This window comes from Papio anubis, chromosome X (genome assembly GCF_008728515.1).
Source record: "Papio anubis isolate 15944 chromosome X, Panubis1.0, whole genome shotgun sequence".
NCBI lineage: Eukaryota > Metazoa > Chordata > Mammalia > Primates > Cercopithecidae > Papio > Papio anubis.
Genome location: NC_044996.1, coordinates 80,068,645 through 80,081,580, shown reverse-complemented (window position 1 = coordinate 80,081,580; position 12,936 = coordinate 80,068,645).

The window sequence follows — 12,936 nt, the reverse complement described above, 5'->3', positions numbered from 1 at the left end:
GGGCGGGCACACGTGAGTTCCTACCGCCCCCTAGGTCTGGGCACTATAAAAGGGCCTGCGCCTGGCGTTGTTCATCGCAGTTGCTCGGGATCTTTGCACATACTCCACAGGCCGTTGGAGGTGAGCTGCTGCCGACCACGCCAGAGGCTGCAACACCAGGTAGGTGACCGGCTGGTCGGACTCAAATGGGTGCTGAAGTGGTCCAGAGGTTAATCCTAATTGAGTGACTTAATTGAAATCAGGACCACTGTATACCTTGGACTCTGGTTGCCCATATAGGCCTGAGGTGGGAGTAGAGGAAGTGGCAGCGTGGGGAGAAGTGGAGGCGCCAGTAGTGGCGTTGGGGGAGGTGAGGGGCGCTGGTGGTGGTGTAGGACCATATGGTTGCGCCAGTGGCTGTGTTGGGAGAAGTGGGCTGCCAGTGGCACCAGTGGGAGATGGGGACGCCAGTGGTGGCGCCAGTGGCGGCGTTGCGGGAAGTGGGGCTGGTGGCGGCGTTGAAGGTGGGGGTGACAGTGGTGGCACAGAAGGAGATATTGGTGCCAGTGGTGGGTGGGGAGAAGTGGGGGCACCAGTGGCGGCGTTGGGGGAAGTGGGGGTGCTGGTGGTGTAGGAGCAAGTGGTGGCGCCAGTGGCGGTGTGGGAGAAGTGGGGGCACCACTGGCAGCCTTTGGGGAAGTGGGAGTGCTGGTGGCCGTGTAGGAGCATGTGGTGGCGCCAGTGGCTGCGTAGGAATACGTGGCACCGGTGGCGGCGTGGGGAGAAGTAGGGGCGCTGGTTGCGGTATTGGGGGAGGTGGGAGCGCCAGTGGTGGTGTAGGAACAGGTGGTGTTCCTAGTGGCGGGTGGGGAGAAGTAGGGGTGCCAGTGGCAGCGTTGGGGGAGGTGGGGGCGCTGGTGGTGGCCTAGGAATAGTTGGTGGCGTCGATGGTGGCATAGGAGCATATAGTAGCACTGGCGGCGTGGGGAGAAGTGGAAGTGCCGGTGGCCGCATTGAAGGTGGGGGTGCCAATGGCGACATTGGGGGAAGTGGGGGTTCTGGTGGCGGCATAGAATCACTTGGTGGTGGCGGAAGTGGCCTAGGAGCACGTGGTGGTGCTGGTGGGCGTGGGGAGAAGTGGGGACGCCGGTGGCGGCATTGGAGGTGGGGGTGCCAGTGGCAGCATGGGGAGAAGCGGGGACGCCCGTGGAGGCGTTGGGGGAGGTGGGGGCACCAGTGGCGGCGTAGGAGCAGGTGGGGGTGCCAGTGACCATGGGGAGAAATAGGGGTGCCCGTTGCAGCATTGGGGGAAGGTGGAGGGGGCAGTGTTGGCCATGGGGGGAGGTGGGAGCCAGTGGTTGTGGGTAGGGGATGTGTGTGTGTGGGGGGTCGAAGTCTCATTGGCTGAGGACTGAGTGGTGGTGGGAGACAGGAGTGGGGTAGGGCAGAAGTTGGATAGAGGTGTGGGGGGAGTGGAAGCCTGCTTGGAAAACCGGTTGGAAGCAGTTGAACGTGGCTGGAGGTGCGAGTGTGGGGGAAGGGTGGTTGGATTGAGGCCTGATTGGTGGAAGACTGAGGCGAGAACATGGTGGGGGTAGGGTCCAGACCTGATAGGAGGAAGGAGTTGGGGAGGGGCAAGGCCTGTTTGGTGGAAGATTGACTGGAGGCTGGAGGCAGGAATAGGGAGCGGGAAGCGGGTGGCCGGATTCATGTAAGACCAGTGAGAAGCCAGAGTGGCGGGGGGTAAGGGGGCATTGGAGGTTGGGCAGAAGGAGGAAGATGATGAGGGGGCGGTGGTAGCCTATTCTGGGTAAGATTGACAGTGGGGAGTAGAGGTGGGGGAAAAGGTTGACAACCGGTAGGTGGGAGACTTCCTTGGAGTGGGAGTAAGGGACTGAAGGTGTAGGGAGGTGGAGGGCCAGTGGGATGTGGGGGTGGTCGAGCCCTGGTACATGGCAGACTGGCAAGTTGAGGTGGAAGTGGAGGGAGTGGGAAGTGGGGGCGCGTGGAGGGTGGGAAGGGATTGGGGTGGTAGAGGCCTGAGTGGGAAAAGTTTGCAATAAAACAAATTTAAATACTTTTCATTTTGCAGAGCAAAGTTTCGGCTTTAAGGTGGGGAAGATACCCAAAGATAAATGCAGAATGTGAGATGTCTCTGGTTTTGAGTTCTGGCTTTTTTTTTTTTTTGAGATGGAGTCTAGCTCTGTTGCCCAGGCTGGAGTGCAGTGGCACAATCTTGGCTCACTGCAAGCTCTGCCTCCCGGGTTCACGCCATTCTCCTGCCTCATGAGGCCTCTTGAGTAGCTAGGACTACAGGCGCCCACCACCACACCCGGCTAAATTTTTTGTATTTTTAGTAGAGATAGGGTTTCACCGTCTTAGCCAGGATGGTCTCGATCTCCTGACCTCGTGATCTGCCCGCCTCGGCCTCCCAAAGTGCTGGGATTACAGACGTGAGCCACTGTGTCCGGCCGAGTTCTGGCTTTCTTAAGAAAGTGTATCTTTGTCTTCACTACAGACATGGATGGGTACAAAGAAGAGCTGCCCCGTTTGCAAGACCCAGAGGAGGACGAGGATTGGTGAGATTTGGAAAGTTATGTTTTCTTTTAGTTTAGTCTTAACTGTATTGGCAGAACAGCTTTCTCGATAAGTATATTTATTTCCTTTAGTATCTGTGGAGCGTATAACTTGGTTTGTCATAAAATGAGAATGGTAAAGAAGGATTTTACAAACTAGGAGTCCAGCCTCCTATGAAATTTATGAATCCGCTATATAATTTCTCTGTTAGTGGCCAGGAAATGATGACACTTGAGGTAACAGTGCATCTTTGAATATATGTGGTTTCTAGAAAGTTCTTCATTCTGATGCAATTAAAACCTGTTGTTCCACGCCAGTATCGATAGTGCTGCCCTCTAGAGGTACACAAGTATTTTTCTTCTCCATGATAACACAGGGTGTTTTTGTTTTAAATTTTTTTATGGAGATGCACCCTGAACCAATAAAGGTTCAGAGAGCTTCCAACATGAGGTATTTTTGTGTGTGTGTGAGAGACAGGGTCTGCTCTGTTGCCCAGGTTGGAGTGCAGTGATGTGATCAGGAGCTATTTTTAAGATAGCTGCCTGTCTCTAAGTTTTTTCTCTTTTGGAACACTACCCTGTTTTCTTCCCTCACAGATCCGCATTTAAGGGTATGATATGGGGGAAGGTACAAACCAACAGAAAGTCTGGAAATAGACCTAAGTACATAAGAAAATTTACTAAACAAGAAAAACGACATTTCAAATTAATGGGGAAAAATATGGATTAGTCAACAAACCATTTGAGGATAACTGGCTAACCATCTGGAAAAAAATGAGACTTGGGTTTTTGCTTTATTATTCCTTATGCCAAAATAAATTACAAATGGATCAAATATTTTAAAATAAAAAATGAAACCATTAAAATGTTAGAAAACAATAGATGGATTTTGTTTCCAATAGTTTTGGAGTAGAAAGGTCTAAGTTTGATATCAAACAAAATATATGGTAAATAAACTGGAAAAAATATTTGTATTACATATATAAAGGGCTATTTTCCTTAACAAAAAGCTTTCTATAAATCAGTAATTTAGAAAAAGGTGAACAAACGCATGGAACATGACAAAGAATATTAGAAGGTAGCTGTCTAGGAAAAAAAAAATAGAAACGGACCTCAGACATTAAAATTTTCAGCTTTGGCCGGGCACACTTTGGGAGGCAGAGGCGGGCAGATCACTTGAGTCCTGAGACCAGCCTGGGCAAGATGGTGAAACTCCGCCTCTACAAAAAATAAAAAAATTAGCTGGGCATGGCGGCCGTACCTGTAGTCCCAGCTACTCAGGAGGCTCAGGTGGGAGAATCACCTGAGCCCGGGAAGTCGAGGCAACAGTGAGCCGAGATTGCGCCACTGCACTCCAGCCTCCGCAACCCAAGTGAGACCCTCTCTCCACAAAAAAAAAAAAAAAAAAAATCAGCTTTTAATTATATTGCTTCTCATTAAATAAGTGATAACTTTTAATTATATTGCTTCTCATTAAAGGAATGATACATCTTATTATTTATTTTTTTCTCCCACTTGGAAAAGTAAAGAAATGATAACTTTTAAAATAAGATGCTGGCCGGGCGCGGTGGGTCAAGCCTGTAATCCCAGCACTTTGGGAGGCCGAGATGGGCGGATCACGAGGTCAGGAGATCGAGACCATCCTGGCGAACACCGTGAAACCCCATCTTTACTAAAAATACAAAAACTAGCCGGGCCAGGTGGCGGGCGCTTCGTAGTCCCAGCTACCGGGAGGCTGAGGCAGGAGAATGGCGGAACCCGAGGCGGAGCTTGCAGTAGCTGAGATCCGCCACTGCACTCCAGCCCGGCGACAGAGCCAGACCCGGCCTCAAAAAAAAAAAAAAAAAAGATGCCATTTTTTATAAATTCCATAAAAGTTTGATGATACCCAGTACAGCCTAGTAGAAAACAGAAAATCTCCTGCACTCTTTGTGGGAATATATATTTGGTATAACGTTTCTGGAGGGCTGTCTGGCAGTATCACATTTTAAATGCCCATGTCCTTTGAAATAGCAGTTCCACTACTGAGACTTTTTCTTTTAAAATAATTTTATTTAATTTCTTGATACTTGTACTCCCATATACATGAGTGCATAAATGTGATTATATCATACATGTAATTCAGTAATTGTAATTCAGTCCTATTTTTTCTTGACTTTTCCCCCCCTCTTCTCCCATGGCCTTTCTCCCTGTAACCCATGCTAAATATTTTTGTAGCTAGCCTTCTATACTTTTCTCCATGTTCATGTAATCATATATAGACATTTACAGGTTATTTTGGTCTTTGTTCACTTTTGTGAAAGAAGGATATATGGGCCGGGCGCGGTGGCTCAAGCCTGTAATCCCAGCACTTTGGGAGGCCGAGACGGGCGGATCACGAGGTCAGGAGATCGAGACCATTCTGGCTAACACAGTGAAACCCCGTCTCTACTAAAAAAATACAAAAAAAACTAGCTGGGCGAGGTGGTGGGCACCTGTAGTCCCAGCTACTCGGGAGGCTGAGGCAGGAGAATGGCGTAAACCCGGGAGGCGGAGCTTGCAGTGAGCTGAGATCCGGCCACTGCACTCCAGCCTGGGCGACAGAGTGAGACTCTGTCTCAAAAAAAAAAAAAAAAAAGAAGGATATATGATTTAATTACCAGGACATAGAGAAATATGTACAAGAACATTCATTGCAGCACTGTTTGTAATAGCACAAATTTGAAAAGAGCTGAAATATCCTAAGGGTCTAGTTGAATAAATTATGGTTCATTGCAAAAATGTGGTGAGAGCTATGTGTACTGATAATGAAAAGACTATGAAGAAATATAAAGTGAAAAATGCAAGTTGCAGTACAATGCATATAGCATAATATTATTTGTAAAAAAAAAAAAAGAGAAAATGGTGTGTGTACTTGTTATGATGTGTGCTTACACTTAACTTTCTAAAAGGATAAATAATATACATTGTCTCTGGGAAGAAAAAGACAGAGTGTCACTCACTGCTGTTTTCAGAGTTCTTTATTAGTTAGAAAAAAAACGACCTGGTAAACATTATTTTGCCATAGTTATTAAAAATGGGGGTAGGGGGTGGGGTGGCTCACGCCTGTAATCCTGGCATTTTGGGAGGCTGAGGCAGGAGGAATGCTGGAGCTTACAAGTTTGAAACCAGCCTGGGCAACATAGCAAGACCTCATCTCTATTTTTTGTTTAAAAAAGCGGGGAGGGGTGGAGGGGATTAGCAAAAGAATGAAGCCAACATTGGAAAATATACGTCTTAACAATAAAAAGGAATGCTAATTTAAAAATCATTTATTAGCAAATTTAAAATATTTAATCTTATAGTAATGCTGCTGACATCACAAACTGACAACCCTTTAGAAATGATTAAGCAGATGTACCAAGAGCTATAAAATTGGACATACTTTTAGATTTTTTTTTTTTTTTTTGAGACAGAGTCTTGCTCTGTTGTCAAGGCTGGAGTGCAGTCATGCGATCTCAGCTCACTGCAGCCTCTGCCTCCTGGGTTCAAGCAATTTTCGTGCCTCAGCCTCCTGAGTAGCTGGGATTACAGGCGCATGCCACCACGCCTGCCTAATTTTTTTTTTGTATTTTTAGTAGAGATGAGATTTCACCGTGTTGGCCAGGCTGGTCTTGAACTACTGGCCTCAAGTGATCCCTCCGCCTTGGCCTCCCAAAATGCTGGGATTATAGGCATGTGCCACTATGCCTGGCTCTTTTTTTTTTTTTTTTTTTGTATTTTTGGTAGAGATGGGGTTTCACCATGTTGGCCAGGCTGGTCTCGAACTCCTGGCCTCAAGTGATCCACCTGCCTTGGCCTCCCAAAGTGCTGGGATGACAGGTGTGAGCCACTGTGCGTAGCTGGACATACTTTTGATTGAGTAATTTGATTTTTGGCAACCAAGCATAGGAAAATCCAGTTTATGAAGCCAATTAAATGCCCAAAGGTGCTTTTCATAGTATTTAATTTTTTTGTTGTTTGAGACGGTATTACTCTGTCACCCAGGCTGAAGTGCAGTGGCATGATCATGACTCACTGCAACCTCTGCCTTCTGGTCTCAAGTGATCCTCCCACCTCAGCCTTCAGAGTAGCTGGGACTACAGATGCACCACCATGCCCAGCTAATTTTTGTATTTTATTGTAGAGATGTGGTTTCGCCGCCAAGTTGCCCAGGCTAGTCTAGAACTCCTGCACTCAAGCGATTTGCCTGCTTTAGCCTCCCAAAGTGCAGGGATTATAGGCGTGACTGCTGTACCCAGCCTCGTAGCATTTAATTTAAAAATTAAATTAATAGCCGAGCGTAGTGTCTCAAGCCTGTAATCCCAGCACTTTGGGAGGCTGAGGCGGGTGGATCATGAGGTCAGGAGATCGAGACCATCCTGGCTAACATGGTGAAACCCCATCTCTACTAAAAATACAAAAACAAATTTAGCCGGGTGTGGTGGCAGGTGCCTGTAGTCCCAGCTACTCGGGAAGCTGAGGCGGGAGAATGTCGTGAACCTGGGAGGCAGAGCTTACAGTGAGCCGAGATCGTACCACTGCACTCCAGCCTGGGCGACAGAGCGAGACTCCATCTAAAAAAAAAAAATTATGTGTGTGATCAAAAATGCAAAAGGTGGCCAAGCCCAGTGGCTCATACCTGTAATCCTGGCACTTTGGGAGGCTAAGGTGGGCGGATGGCTTGAGTCCAGGAGTTTGAGACCAGCCTGGCCAACATGGTGAAACCCTGTCTCTCCAAAAAAAAAAAAAAAAAAAATTAGCCAGGCACAGTAGCATACACCTGTAAGCTACTTGGGGGGCTAAGGCGGGAGAATTGCTTGAGCCCGGCAGGTGGAGGTTGCAGTGAGTTGAGATCGCGCCGTTGCACTTCAGCCTGGGCGACAGGAGCAAAACCCTGTCTCAAAAAAAAGAAAAAAAGCAAAAGGTCAAATTGCAGCTCCATGACCCTCAGTCACTTGCCTTCAAATAGGGAGTACCCAGGGTGGATTGTTAGTCTCAGTTGTCCTGAGAGGTAAATGGGTTATGTGTTTTATTAGCCCCTTGTGAATTTGGTTGACAGGAGTCATGCCTTTAGCATTTGATGAGTTGATAAATCTGAGTTTCTGAAGCTACAGGTCCAAAAAGCAGATCTTGGGCTTCCGGTTGGAGATAGCCCTTGAGGCCAGACACCAAGCTGCCAGTCTCTAACCCATCTTGGCTCCAAATTGGGACTGCTACTTCCCTTGATGTGGGCATTGTATTTTCGTTAATGAAGATAAGATTGTTAGCTTTTTTGTTTTTTATTTTGGGCTGACTCTTTACCTCGAACCTTCACATAGATGGGCATATATGTGTAATTACATTTTTACACACAGAAAATTATTACTTAGTGAGATCTAGTAGGCGGAATTCTTTCACAACTTGAGGTTTTTTTAGGGGATGGAAAATAATAGAAGGGGTCTTTGGAATCACTCTTTGAGATTCATTCATACATTCATTCATTTAAAAAAATACTTACTGAATCCTGACTTTGTATGGAGCAATGTGAAACAAATACACTCCCAAGTCCTTGCATAGCTTAGTGTCTGGGGTGGGGGTTAGAAACATGTAAACAGGTAGTAAAGTGTGATAAACGCTGCGATGGGGCAGAAGTACACGATGCCATAGGAGTACAGAAGTACAGAGGAGGGTAGACAGGATCTTGTTTACTTTCCACAATAGCCCTATGAAATAAATGTTGTTTTTTTTTAACTGAGGCCCAAGAACTTGGTATTATAAAAGTCTAGAAGTGATGGTGGCTTAGAGTAGGGTACTACTAGTGGAGTTGGAGAGATTTGGATGAATATGTAATATATTGTAGTTCATAAATTCGGAGATGTCTTTTCACATTTTTGCATTTCTGAAATTGGCATGTATCATACATTTGATGGCAGATTGTAGTTTGGTAGTGTTTTTTTTCTTTCATGGAGGAGGTATATATAATAATATCTTAGATTAGATGAAATATATTAGAGAAGTGGAGCCAACAGGTCTTGCAAATGGATTGGATATGGGAGGTAAGGGAAAGAAAGAAATCAAGGATGACTCCTAAGTCATTGGCATTACTGGGTAGATGGTGGTGCCATTGACTGAGATGGGTAGGGCTGTATTTTTTTTTTTTTTTCCTGAGACGGAGTTTCGCTCTTGTCGCCTAGTGATCTTGGCTCACTGCAACCTCCGCCTCCTGGGTTCAAGCGATTCTCCTGCCTCAGCCTCCCAAGTAGCTGGGATTACAGGCGCCTGCCACCACACCTGGCTAATTTTTGTATTTTTAGTAGAGATGGGGTTTCACCATGTTGGCCAGGCTGGTCTTGAACTCCTATTATCCTAGTGTCTTATGAGACAAGGTCATTAACACGGTGAAGGGGGTGGGGAAGGAGGGATTGGCACTTCAAAGGCAGAAGTTGTACCGAAATGCATAATGCAAGAGGTGGGGATCTGATTTTCATTGATAAGCCTAATTAGTACTCTCTGATGCCCACTGACTAGTCTTTTTTAGCCCAAGCAAGATTCTTTGTTTTGTCAATACTATTACAAGATAGCCTTGATGATATGCAGAAATATTGTGTTTTAAAAATTATCCTGTTAGGCTGAATTTAAAATAATCAGAAAAGCAAGTGGGTCACCTAGTGGATTGGCTATGTTTTAAATTTCTTGACAATGCCAAAGTTACTTAATTAGCATTCTATTGATATTTTCAATTCCTGATTTCAAGGAAAAGAAGGCTGTCACACTTAACTGGTGTTCCTGAAAGTGGGGGTGCTTGTTAAAAATGCAGTTTGTTGGATTTTTTTTTTTTTTTTAAACAGTCTTGCTCTGTCGCCCAGGCTGGAGTGCAGTAGCACAATCTCGGCTCACTGCAAACTCACTGCAACCTCTGCCTCCTGGGTTCAAGTGATTCTTGTTCCTCAGCCTCCCCAGTAGCTGGGATTACAGGTGTATGCCACCACGCCTGGCTATTAAAATTTTTGTCTTTTTAGTAGAGATGGGGTTTCGCCATGTTGGCCAGGCTGGTCTAGAGTTCCTGGGTTCAAGGGATCCACCCACCTTGGCATCCTAAATCACTGGGATTACAAGTGTGAGCCACTGCATCCAGCCAAAAATGCAGTTTCTGATTTCTGTTGTTCTAGAATAAGGCTCATGAATATTGTCTATTTGTTTTTTTGTCTTTGCTACTAGACTGTGAGATCCCTGGAAGTCATTCTTTTTTTTCTTTTTCGTAGCCCCAGTACCAAGTATATAGTAGATGCTTGATAAATGTCGAATTAGTGAATGAATGAACCACAGATATCCTCATCATATTATAACATATTTATTGAGTTGTAAAAATTACTAAGGGAATATAGGTCTGTGGTGGAAATGAACAGTACAGAAGCATATAAAGTAAAAATTGAAAGTCTGCCTTCACATGCATGCATCCTCCCATTCTTCTGAGGTAATATTTTTGAATAATTTGGCAGTGTTTCTTCTAGAGATTTTTCTGTAGTCATATAAAAGCATACATAATCTTTATGATTTATGGCCTTTTAAAGGAGGGATCTGGCCAGGTGCAGTGGCTCACACCTGTAATCCTAGCACTTTGGGAGGCCAAGGCGGGCAGATCACCTGAGGTCAGGAGTTCAAGACCAGCCTGGCCAACATGGTAAAACCCCATCTCTACTAAAAATACAAAAATGAGCCGGCTGTGGTGGCACACGCATGTAATCCCAGCTACTCCACAGGCTGAGGCAGGAGAATCACTTGAATTCAGGAGGTGGAGGTTGCAGTGAGCCGAGATTGCACCACTGCACTGCAGCCTGGGTGACAGAGCGAGACTCTGCCTCATAAATAAATAAAATAAAATAAAATAGATCTTCTTTTTATCTTTTATAAGTTGTTTTTTTAAAGTTTTTTTTTTTTCTTTGTCAGCCAGATGGAAGTGCAGTGATACCATCATAGCTCACTGCAGCCTCGAGCTCCTGGGCTCAAGGGATCCTCCTGAGTAGCTGGGAGGATCCCACATCCAGCTAATTTAAAAATATTTTTTGTAAAGACAGAGTCTCGCTATGGTGCCCACGCTAGTCTTGAACTCCTGCTTCCAAGTGATCCTCCGGCCTCGACCTCCCAAAGTGTTGGGATTATAGGCGTGAGCCACTGCTCCCAGCTCTTCTACAGTTTTTGAGGTGTGTTTTTTTTTTTTTTTGTTTTTGTTTTTTATGTATCTTTAAAGCCTTCCAATGTTATTTCTTAGCCCTTTCATGATACAGTTCTGGTTCTTGTTCCTTCAATGCATATATTCTTTTTTTTAATGAGATGTGGTGGGAGTCTCACTGTATTTCCCAGGCCAGAGTGCAGTGGCTCTTCACAGGTGTGATCATGGTGCACTGAGGCCTCCAACTCCTGGGCTCATGCAATCTTCTCCTACCCCATGCATAACTGGGACTACAGCGTACCTGGCCTGCATATATTTCCTTGGTTTTTTTTTTTTTTGTGAGACGGAGTCTCACTCTGTCGCCCAGGCTAGAGTGCAGTGGTGCAATCTTGGCTCACTGCAACCTCTGCCTCCAGGGTTCAAGTGATTCTCCTGCCTCAGCCTCCCAAGAACTTGGACTGCAGGCATGTGCTACCACACCCAGCTAAATTTTGTATTTTTTAGTAGAGACAAGATTTCACTACCTTGGCCCAGCTGGTCTCAAACTCCTGACCTCAGGTGATCGCCCGCCTCAGCCTCCCAAAGTGCTGGGATTACAGGCGTGAGCCACTGCACCCAGCCTCCTTTTTTCTTTTTCCCTGATTCTTAACATGTCAGCTAGCCTGCGTATATTTTCTTTTTTTTTGAGACAGGGTTTCACTCCCGTCACCCAGGTGGGACTGCAGTGGTGCTATCATGGCTCACTGCAGCCCCGACCTCTTGGGCTGAAGCAACTCTCCAGCCTCACTTTTTGATTTTTTTTTTTGTGGAGACGGTTTCACCATGTTGCCCAGGCTGGTCTTGAACTCCTGGGCTCAAGTAATCCTCCTGCCTTAGCCTCCCAAAGTGCTGATTACAAGCGTGAGCCACTGCATTCAGCTACCTGCGTATATTTTGTAATAATAGTAACATGAGCCTTGAAATACATTTTAGGGACTTGTTCCCCTGGTGGTGACTATCACTTGGAAAAGATACCAAACAAAATCTGCCTTCTTTTTGACCATGTATTTCTTCCTTAGTGCTTTCCTTGGACTACTTCACCTGTTGGTTACTATCTCACCTGGAATTTGATATTTTGCCATTAGCGATTTGGGTGGGGCTCTCTGTCATGTAACTTTCTGCCTCATGTTGATCCTTTGTTCCTTTTGCCTGACCTCTCAAAAAATAGATGTGTTTGTAACACAAAAGTATATAAGAAGATGGATGAAGTCTGAATCAGCTGTTAGTTTATATAATATACAGTGCTGTTTACTGACAACTAACATCACATACTGACCTATACGTGGGAAACCGTACACTCAGCAAAAGGTTTCTTTCCTGATTAAAAAAAAAACTTGAAGTCTACTACTAAGTAAGTCTAATGTACAGTGGTTGAGAAATGCATAGGGAGTTTAATCAAGGAGCTGAGCCATTTGTATTTTGAAAGATTGGGAAAGTATACAGGCAGCGCAGTATCAGCCTCTAGGCCAAATGAAAAGCCTTAAAGAAGTGGCTAAGTCTAACTTTTTTTCTTTTTTTTGATGGAGTCTTGCTCTGTGGCCCAGGCTGGAGTGCAGTGGCGTGGATCTCTGCTCTCGGCTTACTGCAATCTCTGCCTCCTGGGTACAAGTGATGCTCCTGCCTCAGCCTCCCGAGTAGGTGGGATTACAGGCGCACGCCAACAGGCCTGGCTAATTTTTGTATTTTCAGTAGAGATGGGGTTTCGTCATGTTGGTCAGGCTGATCTTGAGCTCCTGACCTCAAGCAATGCAACTGCCTTGGCCTCCCAAAGTGCTGGGATTACAAGCGTGAGACACCGCACCCGGCCGAAGTCTAACTTTTAATATGTAGAATCTGGACTTCCTTATAGCTATTAGATCCCCCTCTTTTAGCATTTTGATATCCTCTGTGGACTGTGTGTCACAATAAGTAGTAACAAGATGACCTATGATGTAGCCAGGCGCCACATCGGAGGAGTGGCAGTGGGGTCACTGCGGTGTGACTCCTCTGGGCTGGAGTTTGGATCTGGCTGACAGTGGATGTCCAGCCGGTTGCTGTCTGGTGAGCTGAAGGGTTCCGAGCAGGAATTGCTTGGCTTCACCTCAGGCAGTGCCGCATGGCTGTCTGGTAAGCGATGGCAGGAGGCAAAGGAGCCTGCCACGGAGCGGTGGAGAGTGAGTGCTGGGGTCCCTGGCAGATGAGGCGGAGAAGCAA